Here is a 23,891-nt window from a genome sequence, read left to right on the forward strand (position 1 = left end):
TCCGAGGTCTGTTTGTTATTAATGGATGCTGGAAGACACAGGGAGCAAATTTACGGAGCTTAAGTTACCGTAGCGAAAGTATATAGTAACAAGAGAACTGATCACCTCTCAGTATTCAGTTCTGCACACACACACACACACACACACACACACACACACACACACACACACACACACACACTTATTTCCCATGTTATCCCATTCAACACCACGACTATTTTTCTGATATTGCTTTTACTACCAGACAGTTTTATTCAGCCTGGAAGAGACATCCCGCATCAAAAGACAACAACAACAACAAGAACTATAACCTAAAAGACAGTGTCCTCTTATCAGCCTCCAAAGTAACTCATAAAAGAAATCAACATAAAAGGAACGATATACATAAGCAGACTCCCTTCCATTCTATACCTTGAAGAGTAATACAAATAAACAAATGAAGCAAAATACAGGTAGACAGACAAACCCTTCCGTTCATTCCCCTCCATACCGTCTGAAGATAGATTGATTGATTCCCTTCCATCCCTGCAAAAGCAAAATTAAGACAAATATTCCTTAATCCTCGTTTGAATATGGGTATATGAAATAAATAGATCCATATATGATAAAATAGGTAGGTAGGCAAAATAACATAAAGAAGACAAACGAAAGGTGATTCAGTAAATAAGAATAAATAATGAAGTCGACAGATCCTCCTCCATCCTCCCTTGAAGAAAGATAGATATAAATATTCCTGTCCATGCCCACTGAAGATAGATAGATAAATAAACAGACAGATAAATAGACAGAGAGCCTCACCTGCATCCAACTTGTTGAAGAAAGAGCATAGTACGAGTTTATTCCCCAAGTTAATGTATTTGTTGGGACGAGTCAGTGAGGCGACGGAGTTAACACATAATTCACACGTCTGTCTCTTTCTTTTTCACAGTCTCTTAGATAGATAGATAGATAGATAGACAGCCAGACAGATATCCGTATATTCGACCTTCAAGAAATATTTAGTTAGATGTCCTCTGAAGGTAGATAGTTAAGTTGGTAGATGGGCAGATGAACAGATAGACAGACCAATAAACAGATAGATAGCTTCCCCTCTACTGTGACTACTGAGGAAGGCGCACATCACGACTACCCAAGGTTATGCATACAGGTGTGTTGAGACTGATCACTGAGGCGTCACGGTTTTCTACCATTATTCAGACACGGAGCTTTTTTTTTTTTTCTTCATAACAACGGATGAATTAAGTCGTGTGGTAATGGTAAAACAATAAAGAAAAGTAATAATAAGAGTAGGTGACGGCAAAAAAAAAAAAAAAAAAAAAAAAACTCAGAAAGTTTGTCTGTTTCAGTTACTCTTGGTTTTCCTTGAGTTAATATAATCACTACATGTAATCTTCATATAGCTAGACACTTTCTTTACAAACCCATACAGTAAGAACCCGAGGTGAAGCAGCCAGCGAAAAAAAAAATAATCATCTTTTTATTAATAACTATTAAGCTGCTAGTTATAGGTGTTTTAGTATTGACATTTTTATGTCATTTTGTCTCACCACATAAAGTATTCTTATCCCCTCCAGCTTGGTTGTTATTATCATTATTATTATTATTATTATTATTATTGATGGTAGGTTGGGGCGCTCACCATCCACTCACAAGATGTAGTGCTGCATTGGGTGTCTGCTCTTTCCTCTCTTCCTTCCTTCCTCTTCTGTCTTTCTTTCCTTCATTCTTTCCTCTTCCTTCTGCCTACTGGTGACTCTACACTCCCTCTGTCTTTCCTTCACCTTTTCCTTTTCCTTCTGCCAATGGGTGACTCTACATTGAGTGACAAACCAAATGGTTTCCTGTACACCAGGAAACCATTTACTACGCTGGGTGGTAACCACATACTACGATGGGTGGTAACCACATAACCAAATAATAGCGCCTGGTGGTTTAGTGGGTAATTAAGGCACTTCAGTCGGATTGAGCCTGCGTAGGTTTATATCCATGGGGTGGTTGGTGTTTATTGCTCACGTAATGCCACTCAGGGATGAGTGAGGCTGGTCGCTCTCACCGTAAATGTCAGGACCAACTTGCCTAGCCTCGGGCTCTTACACTCCTCCTGGGGCAACATAGGATTGGATGATGGATGGATGGATTATTATTATTACCGCCTGACAGTTATATTGAGCTAAATGGAAACTTTTGTAGAGAATGGGTTATAAACTATTTCCGTCAACCCCATCACTCCAAACCATCTCCCTAAGCCTAAATATAGTCGTCTGGAGGTAGCAGGAACGAAATATTAAAGTGGTCATCATACTGAAGGGGTCATTAGCCTTAGCTAGATACTTGTACTGGTTCATTGCATTTCTTCATTAATCTGTGAGGTCTCTTGTCTGTTCTAGTCCGTTGTCTAGGATGACGGCACCTCTAAATCAGCCCTCCTGCTACCAGACGATTTCATTCAGCCTAGAAAGGATATCTTGGCTATAAGGGGTATATAATGAAGATAGCTGTAAGTACCCTCAGTCCAAGAGATATTTCGCAGACGATAAAATCGGTCGGAAGTAGCAGGAATAACAAAAAAAAAAGTATGTTCAACATGTGGAGGGTTTCAATGATTTAAAGGATTACTGATGGAATTTGGAGCTTCGACCTTCTTCAGTTCATGAGTTCCTTCCTTTAAAAAAAAAAAAAAAAAAAAAAAAAAAAAAGTTTGCCAGCAGCAAGACTAAACATAAAAAAAAATCCAGCCTTGAAAGATCCTTTTGGTTGTACGGGGCTAATGGAAATAGTAATTACAGTTCTCTTAAGTAGAATACTTTCTTGCTCAGCTGAAATGTATTGTTTGGAGAGCAAAATTAATCTGAATTAAGACGTCATGGTCCTGAAAGAGTGACCCACTTTAGTGCGGTTACGTATTCTTTATTTAGTACTTGCCACCCCCAGACGATTTACTCAACTGAGGAGATGCTTTTCTAGCTGGGTTGGCCGAAGTGTAAACATAGCTTTCACTGGCTCCTTCACAGCAAAGGTCTTCTCAAAGATGAATATAATCGTCTGTAGGTGGCAAGAATAAACTAAAACCTGATGTCTTGGCACAAAGTGTTAACCTAAAGAGTGGTGTAAGACTGTTCTCTTCTCTTCCACACTTGCTGTAATATTTTGTGAGAAATATGTAGTAAACTCTTTGTTCTTGAAGACGTCGTTCATATATTCTGGTTAAAGCTTGATTGTTTTATTCAGTGAAGGAAAAGTACCTCCGAGCCTTTTAGATGTGGAAGCATCTCTAGGAACAACCTTGTTTGTTACGTGCACATACAAACGCTTTTCGAAAACGAGATGATTCACATCCGTACACTACATCGACTTAAACGAATCTCCATACTGGAGCACTGAACTTTTCGTTTTACGCCCTTAGACTTTATCGACTTTAAAGTTCTCTTTGTACGCCCTGAGACTTTAGCGACGTTCCATATTACTACCCTGAAACTACAGTTGCTCCGGCGTCTGTCTAGTACTGTTGTACAAGTATATGTTTATTTATCGCTCATCCGATATTACAAAGATCAGATGAAGCTAGTGTGCATATACAACCCAAAAAACAGATGTGTTAGATACATCAGCTTGAAGAACAGTATCTTCACAGATTATTAAATTTTACCCTCGTGTCTTTCGGACTCCATGAAATATATATATATATATATATATATATATATATATATATATATATATATATATATATATATATATATATATATATAATCAATGGATTTTGCTTTTAATACATATACATGCAGGGGGAAATGTCACACACTGTTGTGGTAGTGCCCTTGAAAACTTTATCATAAGATTTGAAATATGTCAATAGATAATACGTGAAAGTTGCACAAAGAATTTAGTGACTCATATTATCCCTATATTATGTTTCTAAAGCATTTGATACACCATATCAAAATTTATTATTAAAAAACATTCTTCATAACTGACATTTGAAGTAACAAAAAATAATCTTTTACAGTGGTTTCCACATTTTCGTAAATTGTCACTTTAGCACTACGAGAACTTTCCAAGTTGAATACATTCGTCTGATGATAACAAGTAAAAACAGCATAATCGTTCAGAGGGGTTCAGTGAAAGTAGTGTGTAAGCTTTACCCTACGAGAGATCCTTCCTAACCAAAAAGGAATCGTTTAATGGCAGAAAGACGGAAAATTTTTACGCGTCTTGGTACTGAAGGGACTAATATAACCTGCTACAGATTCGGTTTGCTCATAAGAAAGACCAAAACTGATGCTTCTCCAAAGGAATAAAACTCCTTCTTTAGTTGAATAAGATTGTATGACAGAAGCGAGAGTATATAACGAAATGGGTCTTAGGTTTAAGTGAAAACTGCAGAAGTCCATATTAACCAGAATAAATGTGCCAAGGACTCTGCATGCTCATTAGATGGGCCGAAGCATTTTAGGTGGCACAGTCTTCGCTGCGTGTCTTCCACAGCCACTTATTTTGCGTATTAAATCTTAACCTACTTGAGAGGTAATGTGCAAAAGAAATCGCTATGGAAGAGGTGTGTCTCCAGACTCATAGCATACGACAAGAGCCACAAGACTGCTACTCGTGGACAGATAAAAATGTGTATCCTGTTTAACCACCCCCACCACCACCACCCACCGCTGCAAGACAAAGAAATCCACACCACACACCAACGCCACCTAATCCTTGCGCAGTAAGAAACCAAGAATATTTAATCAGTCGCCGCACAACCCGTCTTGGGAGTGAAGGTCAACTTAGGGCCGGCGTAAGAGGTCACATGTTCGCTTTAACTTTATAGATCTTGGCCCGGAGCTTAACCTGTCTATTGTTCCAGTGGCTGACAGACGGAGGTTTCAGGCTTTATCTTGGAATCTCTTCTTCTTGGTGGATGGAAACCCCTTCAAGTAATACGTAAACCTAGTGAGGTTGCGAACGTTGGAGCAAAAAGGTGATAAGTAAGTAGTTGGCGGTAACTGAAGAGGAGGGTAAGAGAGAGATGAGGGGTGGAGAAGGGTGAGATGAAAGGAGTGGGGAAAGAAGGAGGAGGAAGAGGAGGAGAATAATCTTAACGCCCGGGTTCAGTGTAACGTCATGAGTGAACTCCCGCTGCCCAGCCACCGCCATCGCTAATTACTACATTATATCACCCTGTATACCACCACCATCATCCTCATTACCTGCAGGTGAGTGCAGTAGTCAAGACTTCATTGGCCAGGTGAGACAGACAGCCAAGCCCACACCGCCGTCACCATTACCGACTCCATAAACGCAATCTTCATATTTGACAAAGCCAGGGAGAGCAGCCGACAAACCTGGGCTCCCGAGCTTCCTTCCGAGTTTCCTTTGTTTTTTGGTGGCACGGCGGGAAAAATAAGTCTCCCTTGTAATGACTGTGGCCGGGATTGATAGAGAAGGTAATAGGAAATATAATTAAGATCAGATAATGTGCAGTAACAATGTGAGTGAGGCAGTGCGCGTACCTACTTGGCTGCACTCTACCGATCGCCTTCCCTCCCGTCCCTCTCCCCCGCCTCTTTACAACCCAGCGTCTCTCTTCCCTCCCGCCGCCCGCCAAGCCCGCTCCCTCCTGCTTACCTCCTTGCTCTCTCTCTCTCTCTCTCTCTCTCTCTCTCTCTCTTGATTACTACGATGCATAGTACACACGCCATATCTTTAATGAAGGGAATTCTGCACTTACGCCGTCCTCTTTGTTATACGTTATGTCCAGGAAGAACTTTATTTAGGTCAGTATCACTAAACTAAATGTTAGTGTGTATTTGTTAAGGATATTTATTGTATTATTACCATTACACATACCTTATTGTTCTTTCATATCCCAATGTTTGTAGTAGTTCTTTTATTATCATCCTACCTCACAGGATAAATGGCAGTAACCAGTGATTAGACGATACTCCTGTCTACGCCATTCTGCTTTTTTTTTTTTTAAATAATACCAGAAGGCGTTATGTGTCAGAGTGATAAATATATGTGGCTGTGTGTGTGTGTGTGTGTGTGTGTGTGTGTGTGTGTGTGTGTGTGTGTGTGTGTGTGTGTGTGTGTGTGTGTGTGTGTAAGTAATGTAAAAATTACACAAAACAGGTTAGTAATATTTTTAACACTACCTCGCCTCTCAGAAACTAACGTGATCTGGCTAATGATCTAAGAAGCAGTATTCAAGCGGATTGGGAGGGGGTTCAATCTCTCTCATTATTTCCGAACTGCAGACGTGTAAAGTAATTATTGATCGCATCCATAGGTCTAACTTTATTTCCATATTGTTATTAAAGCATCTGGATTCAGAGGTATCATTAATTTGTTTGGATGCCGAGGAGCCTTCTAAATTGTTTTTATGATGAACCTCCACAATTTGTTTTCATGCCTCTTGCACTAATTAGTTTTTGGCTTGACTCGATTTTTCATGCTGCATTATTTTTATATAGAGCTCGCTTTTCTTTTGTGTGTCTGTCTATCTTTTTTTCTTTTTTTTTTGGGGGGGAGGTGGATTATGGATGTTTCACCTTAAAATTCCGTTAAGTATCATCCTTTTTAATACGTTTTCTGTAGGTTTTTTCCTGGTCCCCCAAACGATTTCGTGCCGGTTAGAGGAAAAATCTTATTCTGAAAGGGTTGATGAAGGATACAGTTAACATTTTCAGTTCGAAAAATCTCTCAGTAAAGAAATTAATATAACATGATAATGAAAGGGTTAATGGTTTAGTTTTTGAAGTAAAAGTTATGCATGAGTATATTTTTGACCTTTTAATCCTTTGACTACTAGGATTTCTCGATGGAGCAAATAATTCTGTAACACTCTAAACAGAATTTCTACAGTAGGTGTACCAATATCAGAGAAGTGGTTGCTGGAGAGAGCTTTTAGAGGTCTTTGGCTGATAGGAATTCTCTCAGTTTAACAATATCTTCTGCTGTTAGCTTCAATAAAATAAAAATGCATCAACCGCAGCCAAAGGGTTTTAACTGCTGATAACACACTTACGTAAGTATATTATTTTGACTTTAACGATTTATTTACTTTGCTGAAGAAAACTCATGGCACTTTACAGGGCTAACGTCCATTTCGGTGAAAACTAGCCTTGTACATTTTTATTTTTGATACCATATCCACAGCCTCCCGAATTTAACATCGCGTAGAGTACCTAATATCTCACACAGGCATATGAAAAACTTTTTGCACCACGTTTGATGTTAGTTTCATTCCCATAGATAATAATTATATATACAAACAACACATATGTTTAGTATTTGCATTTTAAACCACGGAAAATAATACAGAAATATTAAAACATATTCATATCACTTAGCGAACTAAGAAGTACTATCCTAAACATATATCATTTAAGCCTTTCAGTACTTGACGCCTTTTTTTTAGTTAAATCTTGCTACCTCTAGATGATTTTCTTCAGTTTGGAAAGGTCTACAATAGTTGGTGGGTGAGAAATCATCTCCAAAAACACCCTTCCATATGATGACATTTTAAAAATTTTCCATGTTACTTCTAAGGAATTTTATTCAGCTTAGGTAAGGTCTCTCCTTATGAAGCAATCATCATCTTCCACTAACACAAAGTAGAACTCTCTTTCATCAGCGATCAGCTAGATTTCATGAACACAAACATATAGACTAATATATATAACCGTTCAGAGAATATGTCAGATTACTTCGTACTTCGGGAATTTCTTTGCTCTTTTCATTCGAACAGTTATGATACCATAACACGATATTCTGACAAGTTAATGGTGTTCCGAAGACTGCATCACAGGGTTCCACAAGTCACTGTTCATTGTGTCCACACTATCGTTATTAAATGAATCAGCAATAATGTCCACAGGTGTACAGTATGCCACATTTAAACCTGGGACAGTATCAGAGTAAGGCAGAACTCTGAAAGTTGGCACGCATCATAATTATGCTTCTCGGTTACAGTAACGTGAATGAATGGAATTGTTTTAGTTCTTTCACCTTAACAGCTTCAGTACGATAACGTCTTTATCACCTTTTTTCTTGATGCTCCCATATCTTTTTTTTTTTTTTTAATAGTGATTTTCCGAACTGGGGATGTTAAACACAGGTTTTTAATAAGCCTTTCATTGTGAATGAGCCTTTTACGTTGATGAGAATTATCACCTGATATCAGGAATAAATTTTATAAAAATGTCACTGTTTTGAAGGAATTAACTTCGGCTAGATTATCATCTATTTGCGGCTTATTTCACAAAGACCAGTGACACAAAAAGATAATTGTAAGAGTCCACATCCTTTCCATATTGCATCATGATGGAATGGTGACATTTTCAGGTTAACCTGAAGTGAAGAATATAGTTTCTTGGTGAGTCACGTGAATTAATGGAACTGCACAACTAGTTCTGATGTATGAATGTCGGAAAGTGTGGCTATACATCTCTTTCACACTGATTCTGTCCCATACAGGTTCAAAAGTGGCATGCTGTAAATTAAGGTAAGTCAGCCTTCGTCATAACCCCTCCTAACACATGCCTTTTAATCAATGTTCATTGTCACTAAATCTTGAAACCCAAAATATCGGATGAATATAAAGTTATTTGGAAAAGAGTTAGGATTATTTTTTCCTATTACTGCACCCTGCAGATTAAACCTATACCTCATTTTTATTGGGTTTGTGTATCCATCCATCATCCAATCCTACATTGCCCAATGAGGAGCGAAGGAGCCCGGGGCTAGGCAGTTGGTCCCGACATTTAAGATGAGAGTGACCAGCCTCACTCATCCCTGAGTGACATTACATGAGCAATAAACCCCAACCACCCTTTGGATATAATCCTTTACCGGCTCAATCTGACTGGATCGCAATAATTACCCACTAAACCACCAGGCGCCAAAATTTGGGTATATGGTTACCACTTAGCGTAGTAAATGGTTTCCTGGTGTACAGGAAACCATTTGGCTTGTCACTTAGTGTAGAGTCACCCACAGGCAGAAGAGGAGAGAATGAAGGAAAGAAAGACAGAAGAGGGAGTGTAAAGTTACCCGTAGGCAGGACAAGGGAAGAATGAAGGAAAGGAAGACAGAAGAGGATGGAAGGAAAGAAGTATGGAGGAGAGGAAAGGGCAGACACCCGACAGCAGCACTGCATCGAGTGAGTGGATAGTGAGCGCCCCCACCTACCAACTGAACATAATTCATAATCTCTGAAGTCTGAAATAAAGTTCTTCACACATCTATGATTTATTTCTCTGGTTGAACTGAAATTCGAATATTGTTTTCCTCTAGCGATTTGGAAAATTTCTACTGGTTTATTCCAGCTATCGTTTGTGATTTTCTGTTGAGGACGAGCCACAGGAGCCTGCATACTATCACCATTAACCCCATCATACTCAGAACAATTTTAGTATTCTGTCCCAGCCAACGCCATTTGATTAAATTCAGCTTAGAGTACAGCACATCGTAGGAGCCTGAACGTGCTGACTTTAATATTTTACTGCACACTGCGCGATTTGTTGGTGGTAATGATAAATTTTGAAACGAATAAAACTGTATATTAGAAACAGTCTAGCCAGGTTTGAAAGATTAATGAGATTACAGAATTCCTTAAAAGTGAAGGATATATCACTAACACAAGTATTAAATGTCTTAACTTTTATATAGTCAGTAGCGGGTCAAATTACAAATAAACGCCTTTACAGTATGTATTGTTCATAACCACTTGTACTTAAACGTGTTCCAGTTGATGAAGACTATTTGAGCGCTGAGGGTTTATGAAACTGCATTAGACCAATTACCTTAAAGATAGTAAGAAAGAAAACAGTCGATCACGTACCAAACATAACCACTTCGGCTGCCCAAGGGAGAGTATATATGTCCCAACTTTCATTAGAAAATAACAAAAGTATAATTACATTAGTCTTTTAGAACTTTGTCCCATTTCATTTGTCTTTTTTCCTTTTTTTTTTTTTTCATTTTGGATAACAACTGATAATAATGTACCATAAAATCCTTCGGCTAAAATCATCACACGAGAATTAGAAAATTTAACAAGATGATCTTTTCATATTCTGCTTATTGTATAAATTAAAATAAAAAAAATGTACTAAATAATGAAGCGTGATTAGAATATACAGTGCTTCAGACAAGAAATCATGCTATGATTTATGAAAGTTTTCTTTATAAGGATTAGGAAATATTGCTTTGTTGTGTACAGTAGATACAGTTCTGAAGTGCATAGTATTTGTACGCAGTGATCCGAGGCGTGTGCATGTGGCGCCTGGGTGGTAATGCTATGCTGATTGTTGTAATGAATTAAGAGGAGGACTGGCAGGACTCCACACCTCACAAACACTGCATTATTGCACAACACACACACACACACACACACACACACACACACACACACACACACACACACACACACACACACACACACACACACACTGTCAAACATTCTTATATTACATAAATTGTATGTGTGTGTATATATATATATATATATATATATATATATATATATATATATATATATTCATCTCTCTCTCTCTCTCTCTCTCTCTCTCTCTCTCTCTCTCTCTCTCTCTCTCTCTCTCTCTCTCTCTCTCCACTATTTTTCACTTGTCTTTTCCTACAGTTGAACCCCGTGGCAACAAATTACGATCATTGTTTTTAATTCCTCAAACTTCAGATAATTTTATTCCGCTCAGGGTAACTCACAACAGCAGAAAATTCAGAAACTGTTTTGACTAACTTTTTTTTAGCTTGGAATTTCGAACTTTCGGCCGAATGCTTAAATCGCGAAGGGGAGAGGAAAGTGCATTTTTATTTTACAGATATACCGGCGTATGAAGTGCCTGTAGTTATTATAGGTAATGGAGAGGGACGCCTTCGTGTAGTGACGCAGATGACCTTGCGGCTCCACTAACCGGTTATGAAAATGTCTCTCAGCTCCTTACCAATCCCCCGAGAAAAGGATGGTGGACTGTAGTATAAGGGCATCTTCAGCTTGCAGTTCACCGGGTTTACGTTTCAGATGAGTCTGAAGTACCACAACCAACAACAGGATGATTATTTGATGTCATTACGTTACATTCCATAGTTGGCAACAATATAGAAACTAGACTTACTAAAGCAGTTGTTACGTCCATCAAATTATCGTGAACATTATTGGGCTTGATTTCTCCTTGGCGATTAAAGTTTTGAGCATACGGGTCTTTGGTGCTTTGCTCCAACTAGTTCCAAGCAATAATCTTCAGGTAAGAGAAATCCATTGCAGGCAAAGGGTCTAAGATTTTTTCCTATTCGTATGTACCACCTCGGGTGACCAGGAAAAAAATATTTGTTTTAATAAACAAAGATTTAAGGAGACTATTTCTAACATTCTGCCATTAAGGATTATTCTTTAGTAAATTAATCTTCAAAAAGATCAAAATAAAGAAAAACCATCTTCATAGTGTAGGGCCTCACTATAGTCCGTAAATTCTTTCAGCTAAATTGATGGCAAGGTGTAGTTAGACTGGAGTATAAAATTAGCCAGTAACTAAGGAGACTCATTACTACCTCATAACGAAGGTTCATCGAATTTCATGCAACCACGACTTAGCATTCAAGCTGTGGGAGTGGCCTACTTCTCTCATATGGAAATAAACCGATTATGGTAGTGCTCAGCTGAAACTTGAATTGCTTCCTACTTATGGATGATTTTGACTGAAGTGTACATGGTCTTGTTGTTTCCAGATTTTTATATTAACGAGTTTACTGATAATTTATCTCAGTAATTGAGCCTCAAAGAATGTTTTTTTTTTTTTTCTTTTTACAATACCTTCTTCACTCTGAAGCTTAAACTAAAACATCTTTGTTCTAAGCTGTAAAATTTTGGACTTTAATACCCATCGTCTCCTTAGCATACGAGGCTTTGTAGCATCTCTTCCTCAACAATTTTCTTTGCATATTAGGATATCCTTAATTTTCGTGCATTATAAAAAAAAACGTTACGGACTTTAACGTTCTTTCATATATTTTACTTGTCTTCGTATGGTTTGCGTAAGTAACATATGAACTAGGTGATATGAAGGTGTGATGATACTAAGGTATAGTGCGCTAAGCAAGTCGCTTGTAGAGAGGTGCGACAAAATCTCCTTAGCCAACGAGAATTCTGTCTGATGACTTTCTTAACGACCTGTCTTAATTAAAATCCACTGTGATGTTATCAGCATCTTTTTCTCTCTCCAAGAAATCAAACATTCGTTTGGAAGCTGCCCGTCGTTTTGTGGTATGGTCATATGGAGATGTTCTCCAGGATGCTGTATAAAAGCGATATACTTGAGAGATGAAGTACTGTAGAAATGACCAAAAACGAGGTGTATGGGAATAAATGGTGGAGGGTTGTGTGTTACGGAAGAAGTAGGGTCGTCATCAAAGCTGCTCTTCACAGGGTGCAGCCTCTGGCAATAAGTATATAAGTTAAACCTTTGTTAACTTTTCCTTTACGATGATGTATTATTTTCACGTTTATTATTGCAGCCGCCAGACCATTTTGTCCTTCTTAAAAGAGACTCTAAAGAGACTGAGCTGCAAGGAGATGTGGTGTTTGTGAGTGGTTTTCAGATGATTTTTTTTTTTTCGACCACTAAGGTATTAAATCGGTATTTTATAAACGTGGTCGGTAAAATATATACGATATAATATTTCCCCATGCTACCCCACCATTGGCTTCACTACACAATAATATATATGACATGTATTGATGCCGCAGAAACGAGTCTTGTACCAATGGATGAAATTACACACATATTGAATCTATATTATTGTGAAGATGCAGTTGTTCCGGCCAGACTTGAGCCAACACAATAATTTTCATCAGAATTTGTAGCTTCAGTAATATTTCAAATTCTGCATGGTTATGAGCTACATGACATATGTACGATATGACTGCCGAAGTACTCCATGGACATAATGAAGAGAATATGTCGTAAGTTTGGCAACGAGGATTGAATGTAACGAGCTCTGACGTTTCGGTTTAGGGTTTTTGGATTGCGTTTGGGATTAGATGATAACACTGGAAAAACAATGGAATGAAGTCATGAAGTCAAGATGAAGCGTAACAAATTTTTGTGGCCATCCAGAATTATATATATATATATATATATATATATATATATATATATATATATATATATATATATATATATATGTATATATATACACAAGTTTATGTGTTAACGAGTCTCGCATCCATTTAACTGTTAAGGAATTTGCACTGTCCTTGTTGACATTTACCTTTTATTCTTTTTTATTTATCTACCGTTATGATTGTGTATTATTTTGTAGATTTTAATGTGCAATAAAGAGGGAGGGTATTTATTTACTAGCTTTTTGGAATAGCTAATTGTGTAAATATTTCTTACCATGTTTTGAATCTACGTTTTACTCCGAGGTGAAGGGTGAAGCTCATTGTCTCTGCTACTTGTATTTATCCAACTCCTTTTGCCTTTTTGCACATAATCCTTCATTTCCTGAATCTGTTTTCTTGTTTTCTTCAGATATATCCGAGAGGTTCGTACACCAGTAAGGCTGCTGATGGCAGTTCATCTGTGGTGTGGTGGGTATTTCTGTATTTTTTCTACGTTCATTGTCATAGTAAACATATCAGTGCTGATGTTTAATACATTGTTTTTTATTATTATTACTATTATTATTATGTTTTTTTAGTTCCTCTTTAGTATATTTCAGTTAACTATTCCAAGGTGGCTTTTTAAGGAAATGAAAGGTAACCTTCACAAATAGATCTTAACTTCATCTCTTGTTTAGTCATTAAGATTCCATATATATATATATATATATATATATATATATATATATATATATATATATTAAGCAGTATGATTTTGTGAATCCAGTGGTATTCTAGTAATTTGTAGAATTTCAGTTTATTTTCTCTACATAACAATTCAAGCAACTTTATTCACACTTTTCCTATTCTCGGTTTCCACATCTATGTGTTTGCATGTTAATGTGTCCACAATCATGCATAATACTAAATTACCGGGTAATGCAGTTGCAATATTGGTGCAAAAATAACAACTCTGAAAGACTTTCTTTGATGCATCCAATCTGACTGTTGAGTAAGACATCCACCTCAAAGAGGTATAATAATAGAAGATATTCACATACTATTATCACGGCGATAGACCTGTTCCTTTTTCTGTATAGTCATCTTAAATCTGGGAAGCTTTGTTTCTATATGTTCAGTATCATAATCATCATGCTCCCATCGATACTCAGTTTATTCTGGGAAGCTTAAGTCCTGTTTGTTTTTTGGTGGGTCATTATCATTATCATCATCATTACCATCATTTAGGGTGTCAGGCACAGCAGGATAAAGGCACCTCCCAGTTTTCTTCGCTTCGACCTATTGGCATATTCTGGCAAATCTTTCTCAAGATATTATATATAATAATATTCCCCTGTGAGTTAATAGCTAATCATAGAACGATCATTGTATGTTTGAAACCCAGATACCCCACTATGTTTTGAGCTGTTTGCGTGATATTAGATGTCTTATTAATTGTCATCCGCATATCAGCATCACCGCCGGATTATCGTGACTTTTTTTTTTTGTGTGTGTAGTTGTGAAAATGGAAATTTAGTAGTAAGCTTGTGTATTCCTTCTTTTTAAAATTGAGACAAATCGTCATTTTATTTCATTGGTATCAATTTCTCTGAATTCATAATGTTATGCCGTCTAGAGACAACAGAAAGAAATACCTGTAAGAATGTAGGAAAGCTGTAAAGCACCAGGTGATTTGCATTGTACGTCCATTCACTTAACGCTCAAGTGAATGAATTTATGATCACTTGTAAAAGACGAGTTTAGAAGTCTTAATTAAGATTAAGAAAAATCTGTTTCTAGGGAGGCTTAGATATATTCAGAAAATTTTCATTTCAGCTGGACGACGTATTAAGATTGTTTTTACTTTTTTTTTTCTGCAGCATTTTTTTTTTTCTTTTTATAGAAGGGGGGCGGTAGTTTGCAAGTAATTTAGCGCCTCATCACCCTGTAGTTCACCGAACTGTCTTAGTTTAAAACCTGTATACTTATCTGGAAATTTTTAAACGGACTTAATTTTAATATATTCACTAACAAACGACTTCATCCTACTCCAGTTCCCTGTTGCTTGTTAATTATGTTCATACAGTATACCACGACAAACTGTTCTTTTGATATGTTTCATTATTTTCCCCTTTGATCCTTCGGTGACCGGGTCTCAGTTCTATGAATAAAAATCGAACATCAGCCTAAATAAAATCTTAATGTATCAGCACTCGAAAGATTCATCTTTGACCCTTTACGTGGGGTGAAGAGCGTTGCTTCCCATAAATCACAGGACGATTGCCAGAATAAAATCCTGATTTTTGTTCATTGTGTGTGTGTGTGTGTGTGTGTGTGTGTGTGTGTGTGAACCCTTTCAGTCCGATGACGTATATATCATTCTCACTTTCAGTACGAGACTACTGAAGTTAGGATGGATTTATAATAGTGCAGGGATTAGTGAAGGCTGTATCTAACCCTTCCAGTGTGAAAAATGTATTGGAAACTGAATAAAATTGTCGAGATGATAAGAGGAAATGAAATTTACGTTACCGAAGATATGTGAATAACTCTTACCTTGTACGGGCTTGCCTCTGCTGAATAAAATCATAGGATGTTAGCGAAAATATAATCCTTAGCTGTGTTCAGTGCCGGGGAAAGTCTGTAGATGGTAATAATTGATCATCTCTCCCTGACATTTTTTGAAGTTCATTGAAATATTGGTTATATATTTATTGTTAATCATGCTGTTCCTCTTTTCAGATGTGAATTTTTCTGCTCCTTTCGTAATAATATTACTCTTGTCTTATTCATTTCAGCTTAGGAAGGTTTTGTGTGTGTGTGTGATTTTTTGTGTGTGTACAACTAGGATGATTTTAACCGTGTGTTTGAATCCAAAGACAATGAGAAATGAAATGCTTTTTTTTGCCGAATATTCTGCCTTTTGTATGCCTGTTTACAGTATGGCTCTTGAAATTTTCCATTTACCCATTACAGACATGTATGATCGTTACTTCACTTTTATTGCAGGATGTTTCATAAGATTTTCCTTCACTACGATGAAGTGTTCATTATTTCACTCGCAATAATTAATGACAAACTTATTTAGCTAAGGAAAAGGACCGCAGCGATGGGTTGAAAACATTTACCCCTCTCTGTCATTACACAAATTATTTTATTAACTCTGGAAATATTCCTTGTAATGACGGCGTTCAGCTTTTTATTATTATTTGGGCAGTAGTAAATCGGAAAGAAGTAGTTGTGTTTTATGTTTTATTTATTGTGTTGCTTTATATATTTTAGAGTGTGGTTTCTCATAGTTTTTCAACCTATGACTCGCTTAGTAGGATATTTATTTTTTCGCGACCCACTCTACTTTTACATATTAAGGTCCTCCCCCTCTGAGTGACATGTTTGTACCCCGACAACCCTTTACACAAAAATAATTCCATTTAACGCATCCTATATACTTATTTGATATTTTTATTAATCCGAAACTGACCTTATGGGACATGGAAAACCACAATAATTATATTTTTGAAGAATATTAGAATTTTTTAGGTCTATAAAGAAAGAAAAAAGAATAAGTCAAGCCAATACACTCACTCCCTTATGTCTTCAAAATAATGAGCATATTTAAATGTTTATGCATGTAAATTAACTTTGTTTTCGGAGCAAGAGTAGATTTTTTTATGCACGGAAGAAAGAGCCGAGGACGAGAAGCCCAAGATAAAAATATACTCGTAAACCCAGTCACGGATCATGCATCCAGAATTACTAATGTAGTATTAGTCATTACAGTAGTCGCTTACCGCCATTTTCTTTCTTTTTATTTTTTTACACCATTCCAAATTATGATGGCTGGAGTGGTCAATAAAATAGTCACAATTCCTCACCCGGTTGATCAGTCGCATACATCAAGTAATCGTCTGAGGGGAAATTTGTATGCCATTAGATCGTAGCGATTTTCCTTAGCTGAATTAACGACTCCCTTCCGATGAAGTGTCTTGTATCTTATCACTGCCGCCACTGTCAGACGATTTTATTCAGCTCTGGAAATTTTTTTCGAACTGGAGGAATTAAATATAACCTTCATTAACCTCTTCTTCTTTTAGGTCTGTTCGAAGTTTAATATATTCTTCTGGTGGTAGTAAGAATAAAAATAAAAATACGTCATCGGACCGAAGGGACTAAATAGTTTGGCGATGCAGAGTAAAATGAAGACTGTGGCAGCGGGTCTGAAAGGAAGACGAGGATGCATAGTTTACCCTTCACTATGATGGATCTTGAATTTTATCTTTTCTTCTCCCACGAGTTAATTTGGTTCTTGAGACACCCCTCGTAACAGTATAGGTTAATGTAACGTTAGCTAAGCACAGTGCATCAGCCTTCACCATATGGCCTGTGTTCTTATAGGCAAAAGAAATCGCTGATGATGAGGCATTATGAAAGATCCGGAGCCCAGTGACAACTCGACCCTCAAGCCTGTTACCTTCCTCAATTCCACGTTTCCTTTCTAAGCTAAATAAAATCTTGTGCTCCCCATAATAAAAACAAGAAATGCCCGTATAGTGATGTAATTAATGAAAGGTGTTTTTAATCTCTTCAATACGAAACACCTCTTGTAATCTAGTCAACATAATCGTCCGGGAGTGAAGAGAACAAAGTTAAACCTTCTCGGGTTGTGGTAGTTAATGTAACTCGAATCATATTATGCAGTTTGTGTCGATATCAGAACATATAGCATCTTAATAGAGAATTTGAAGGTGTAGTATGGTAAATAAATATGGGCAACATGTAATATGCTTAGTAAATCTCTGATGACGAGGTACTAGAGCCGTATAACGTGCGAATGCGATCCTTTGCCTTGTGATACTTGAAAAGTGAGCCCAAAAGAAGTAAGGGACCCAGATTTCTTAACTTCACCCAGTAAGATTTAGAATGTAAGAACCTACTTTTGTAACCTAACCTAACCTAACCTAACTCCATTTTAATTTGAGTTTATCTATTCTAGTCAGACTCAGTAAAAAGGCATAATCACCTACTTCTGTAACCTAACCAATAGGAACTGCAGTAACCTACCTCCCTAATCTAGCCTGAGATAACTTACCCTAACTTAATCTAACCCAGTAGGAAGTATATTCACCTGCATCCCTAGCATAACCCAACGGTGCTGGAGAGGGATGCCTTCATGTGGTGGCATCGATAAAACTGGGTGTCCCACCTGTCTGGTTATATCAACGTTCCTCAGCAAATTTCCTATCCCCCAAAGGATGGATGGTGGACTGTAGGAGAGGGTTAGTTTCAGCCTGCAGTACACCAGGTTCATGTTTCAGATGAACCTGGGGCTACAACTAGTACTATTACTGACTTAACCTAACGTAACTTTACCTAACCTGAAATGAAGGACGAGCAGATAATGATGACCTTCCTCGACTGTTATTATGATATATGTAGTTAAATCGCGGTTGCAGAACAGATTACTAAAGCATGACTGGTAAGGAAAGCACGCAGATGTGAGTTTGCTCTTAACTTGGAAGAAAGAAGTGGGTGGAGAGGAAGCGTTAGATGGTGAGGAAATGGATTTCAGGGCTGATTACCCACGTCGCAAAGCCCCAGGAATATGAGTGGCGCGTGCTTGTTTTTTGTTTTTTTCTCTCTTGTCCATGCATCACCTGCTTGAAACCATACCGGGCTATTTCATCCAGGGTGGCGGGGACAAAAGTATCATGCAACCTTATTCTCCTTCAAATACAATCCCTCATTCCATCCCACTCCGCCCTCCTGCTTGTCCTCCGTAACCTTACCCTTCCTCTTCACTCTTCATCACACCCTCCTCCTCTCATTCACTTCCGTGTGTTACACTCATTTTTTTTCTTTCTCCTGTCCTGCATCAGCTGTATGAGACCAAAGATTCTCTGCTATGTTCTAACCCTGTCATTATGAGAGGCCTCCCCGAATCTAAATAAACCTGTCGAGACGTAGCAAAAATAAATAAATAAATAGTATATAAATAAATACTGTACATAAATAAATAAAAATATGTCATCATAATGAACGGATAAATGTAAAATCAGTGAGTCTTCTCCAATAAAAGAATTTTTGCCTAAAGTGATTGAAATTGTCTGGTGGTAGCAAGAATGAAAAATAAAGGACGTCATAGTGGTCAAGCGGTTTATTTTGCTGGTTCATCCTCTGCTTAAACCCCTGTAACCCTTAACATACGATTATTTAATTCTGGTTGTATTCTTGCTGTATCCAGACGATTTTAATGAGCTAAGGAGAGACTTTTAGAGCTGGTTGGTTTAGATGTAGGCTTAACCTCTTCAATTCGTCCTTCCAAAAACTGAATATAATCGTTTGACGGTAGCAAAACTGTAATAAAAAAAAGTCACTGTGTTGAAGGGGTTTACCCTTTAGAAAGCGAGTCCTCATTCCGGCACTTTATTCTGCCCGCCTCCAGAAAATTTTAGTTACCTCGGGGAAATCAACCCCTGGTGTACTGACATATCGGTTTTAAAGATCATCACATTACTCGTCACTGTACTTCACACTCAAAAGTATGCATTTTCACAGTCATCACAATAATTCTCCAAAAACATGTCTAGCTTGGCATGGCGAAAATTGTGGAGATGAAGTGCTTGTCTGATTTTGACATGAGAAAAAAGCTACTTCCCGGGTCTGCCTGAAATTGTGGTGCCGCGCCGGAGAAAGATGGACAGCCAGGGACAAAAATTCCCCATATATTTCACCCCTCCTAATTCTCACTTTCCCAATGTTAGCTAATATTCCTAAGCTGAGAGAGACGTTTGCTGTATTAGTCTGCCCACAGATGACTCTATGTGATTATTATACCTCAGGAAAAAAATAACAGGTATGCTCTAAATGTGACCTAACCACAGTGGAATATTAGGCGAACTTTTTGCTCGTAACTGTAGGGATGCCACTACCACTGCTACCTTCCCTCCTCACAGTGCTGCATGAAAGGAAGCAAGGGAAAAATATTCATAATAATAAAACGCGAGAGAGAGAGAGAGAGAGAGAGAGAGAATTCTTGAAGGAAGGGGAATGAAAGAATGGGTAAAGAAAGGGGGAGGGAGAGAGCGAGGAACAGAAAGGAGAGAATTCCTGAAGGATGGGGGAAGAGAGAATGGGAGAAGGAAGGGAGAGAGACAATGGATGAAGAAAAATGGAGACACTGACCAAAGAGAGATTAGTTACAGTTACACAGACCACACAGACCTTGCCATCATATCTAGTTGATCCATTACACACACACACGTATAGACTGACTTTTTCTCTAATTACAACTGTGTGAGTGGAGAGTGAAACAGAAAGAGACACATACGTACATACATACTTACAGAGAGAGAGAGAGAGAATGAAAGTGTGTGTGTGTGTGTGTGTGTGTGTGTGTGTGTGTGTGTGTGTGTGTGTGTGTGTGTGTGTGTGTGTGTGTGTGTGTGTGTGTGTGTGTGAGAGAGAGACAGTCGCGTACTTACACTGACCACACAAACCTCACGATCCCCTCTGAGCGACTTGACCTTAGAAGTAATAAGCAGATAGATAGATGGACAGAGAGGGAGAGAGAGAGAGAGAGAGAGCAGCTAAACGAATGAGGGGGGAAGAGAGCATGGCTGAATGAATGAAGAAATACCTAAGGAGAGGAGCAAAGATGGGGAGGAAGGAGGGAATTGGCTGTGGGAAGGACACGAAGGAGGAGAGAGAGAGGGAAGGAGAGAAGGGGAGTGAGGGAGAGAAAGGGTACGAGGAGGGAGGGAGGAAGGGTGCGAGAAGGGAAAGAGGAGGGAGGGAAGGGTACGGAGAGAGAGAGAGGGAGGGAGAGTTAGGGTACGGAGAGGGAGGGAGAGAGGGAAGGAGGGAAAGTATGATTGAGGTGGAGGGGAAATGACTAAGGGAAGGGGAGAGAGAGAACGGCAATGGGAGGGGAGGAAAATGGCCGAGTAGGGTGGAATGGCATCAGAGAGGAGGGAGAGAGTGTGGACAGGAGGGAGGGAGGGGAAGAGGGACTGTGAACTGGTGGAGGGAGAGAAGGGGAAGGAAGGGCCGTGGAAGGAGGGAAGGAAGGGGGAAGAAATAGTTGGAGGGAGGGAGGGAAGGAAGTAGGAAGTAGTTGAGGGGATGGAAGGGAATGAATGTGGGTTAGAAGAAGGGAGAGTTGAAAGGAGGGTAAGAAGGAAAGAAGGAAGGGAAAGGAAGACGGTGACCTGAAAGGATGGAAAGAGTACGTTGATGGAAAGAATAGAAGGGAATGGAAGAAAGGAGGGTGTTTTTGGAGGAGTCTGATAGGGTAAGGGTCAATGAAGTAAGCAGTAACATTGGTAATAATCGCCCTCATACTGTCAGTCATAAAAGGAAGAAATAATACCGAAGATGGATAAAAGATGGAGAGACAGACAGGCAGACTCGGAAAAAGAGCAGTCTCCTCTCACCTTGCATTAACTTATCACCGGGTGATGTACTGAGAGCCGAGATATGCTCGAGGTTGTAGGAAGCACAGAATCAGACCTACACACTTTTCCTTCAGTCACGGGCCATTGCAGCTGCTGGAATGAATGGTTACCCTTTCCTTAATTGAATGTTTGCCCATAAATGAATGTTGTTCCAGTTCAGCCTTTCCTGCCTGCCATATCTAACTCTGTATTGCCTGACGCTGCATCCTGTTACCGGCGGCTCTAACAAGAAGACCTCTAGGCCTCTCTGTACCAATGACACACCACCTTCCTTTGTATGCTTTGTAATGTCCTTACGTTTTTTTCTTGGTCAACCCTCACCACCACCTTCCAACCACCCCACCCTCAAGTACTTTCTTAGACTGTTACTTCTGATGTGATATATCATGAATATAATAAGAAAGACGTCATCAAACTAAAAGAGTCAAAATCCTACATCATCATAGCCAGTCTTCTAGTATTGTGGTAACGATAGTTGAAGCGATGGATTTCATCTGATTGGGTGATACTTATTAAAATTGCGTCAAGCTCAGAATTTAAATACTGTGAACGATTTTACATACTGACATTCATTTTAGTAAGTTTAATCTGAAAGCGTATTCAGCAGACATAACAATATAAAGACATTGTAGAAATATGACGTCTACCCCCGTTCCACATTTATTTTTTTTTTAATTTCGGTATATGTCTGACAAGAAGGCAACATGGAATTATCACATGTCTGCCTGCGCTGTTTATAACTTTAGAATTATTTATCATATATTAAATTATTATTATTCTTATTGACTTTGTTTTATTTTTTAATATTTTTGTTGTTTACTTTTTATATAATAATAATGAATTTATTAGTGATACCTAACACCTTTATTTGGTACCCTCTTACTATTTTATTAAGAACAGACTCAGAGTATGGGAAAATACCGCTGATATTCCACGTATTAGCACATTAATCCCATCAGTTCGAAAGCAGTGTCCAAAGTTGAGTAGAATCGTTAGGAGGCAGCAGGATTAATGTAAAGGCACCATCATGCTGAAAGGGTTAAAGGAGGTTGCTTGAAACTTCTTCAGCGCAAGAGGTCCTTCCTAAAATTAATGAAGTCCTCTGACGGTAGCAGGGATTAAGAAAATAACTCCATCGTACTTTATGGGTTAAAGGAGATAGTTTAGTCTCTTTAAAACGCAAGGAAATAGGCTGACGGTAGCTAGAATTAAATGAAAATAAAGGCGGAAGCTTATTGTGAAGGCTTTCTTAAACTGAATTTAGTCGTCTGGCAGTAAGAATACAATGAATAGGTAGATAGACAGATAGCTACGTAGTATCATAAATCAGTAAGCAGACAGACGGATAGATGATAAACACATCAAATTGTGCAACAGTTAACCCTCCCGTACGTAATTGTTGGTTTATCCTTGCTGCTTGTAGACGATTTTAATCATCTTAGGAGAGTTCCTGAATGCTGAAAGGGTTAATGAAGGCTACATCTAACATCTCTAGTTCGAAAAGTTTCTCCTATGCTGAACAAAACCGTCCGGAGGTTGCAACAGTAAAAAAAAAAAAAAAAAAAAAAAAAAAAAAAAAAAAAAAGTACATGACTGGTTTCATGGGGTTAAAAATTTCTTGCCGGATGATTTACAGTTTTGCTGATTTACACATTTACATATTATTTACAGACTTCTGTTAATCAGTTTAAAATTCATATGACATATTTAGGAATTTCTTTGATCGATTTAATGAACTTCATTGGCAGATTTATAAATTTCTTTTTATAGATTCAGCGATTTCTCCTCGTACATTTTATTACAATCTCTTTTCCATAGAGTTATTTTTTGTAGTTATATTTACCTTCATAGGTTAGATCAGTTCCGTTGTTGGATAATGTAATTCAATTTTATATGTCATAGTTTTCTTGCTAAAAATGACATTCTGGCTCCCGTGATTAACCCTCAATTGCATAGAAATCGTCTTCTTTTGCCCTAAATAAAAATACTAATATTAACGGTATCATGAGAAGGTTAATTATATGCCTATGTAAATTCACTTGTTTACATGGTGATTTTAAATATTTCCTTGGTACAGTTATTGTCCTTGATAGAAAATGATGTAATGTTCTGTCGATAAACTGAATAAATATCCTTCACAGATTTGATTAAATTCCACGATCACTTAATAACATTTTATGGCAGGTTTGTGTAATTACCTTTATAAAGAGCTGGGCTCTCTTCGTTTAGTAACTTTTTTTTTTTTTTTTTTATGTGTCCGACTCTGGGCATAGGCTTCACAGCCTGCTATCACGGCCCAGCAGTCCTCCTACATACCATACACCTCTACA

The sequence above is a fragment of the Coenobita brevimanus genome, chromosome 94, assembly GCF_032717465.1.
Source record: "Coenobita brevimanus isolate Jiangsu-jjx chromosome 94, ASM3271746v2, whole genome shotgun sequence".
NCBI lineage: Eukaryota > Metazoa > Arthropoda > Malacostraca > Decapoda > Coenobitidae > Coenobita > Coenobita brevimanus.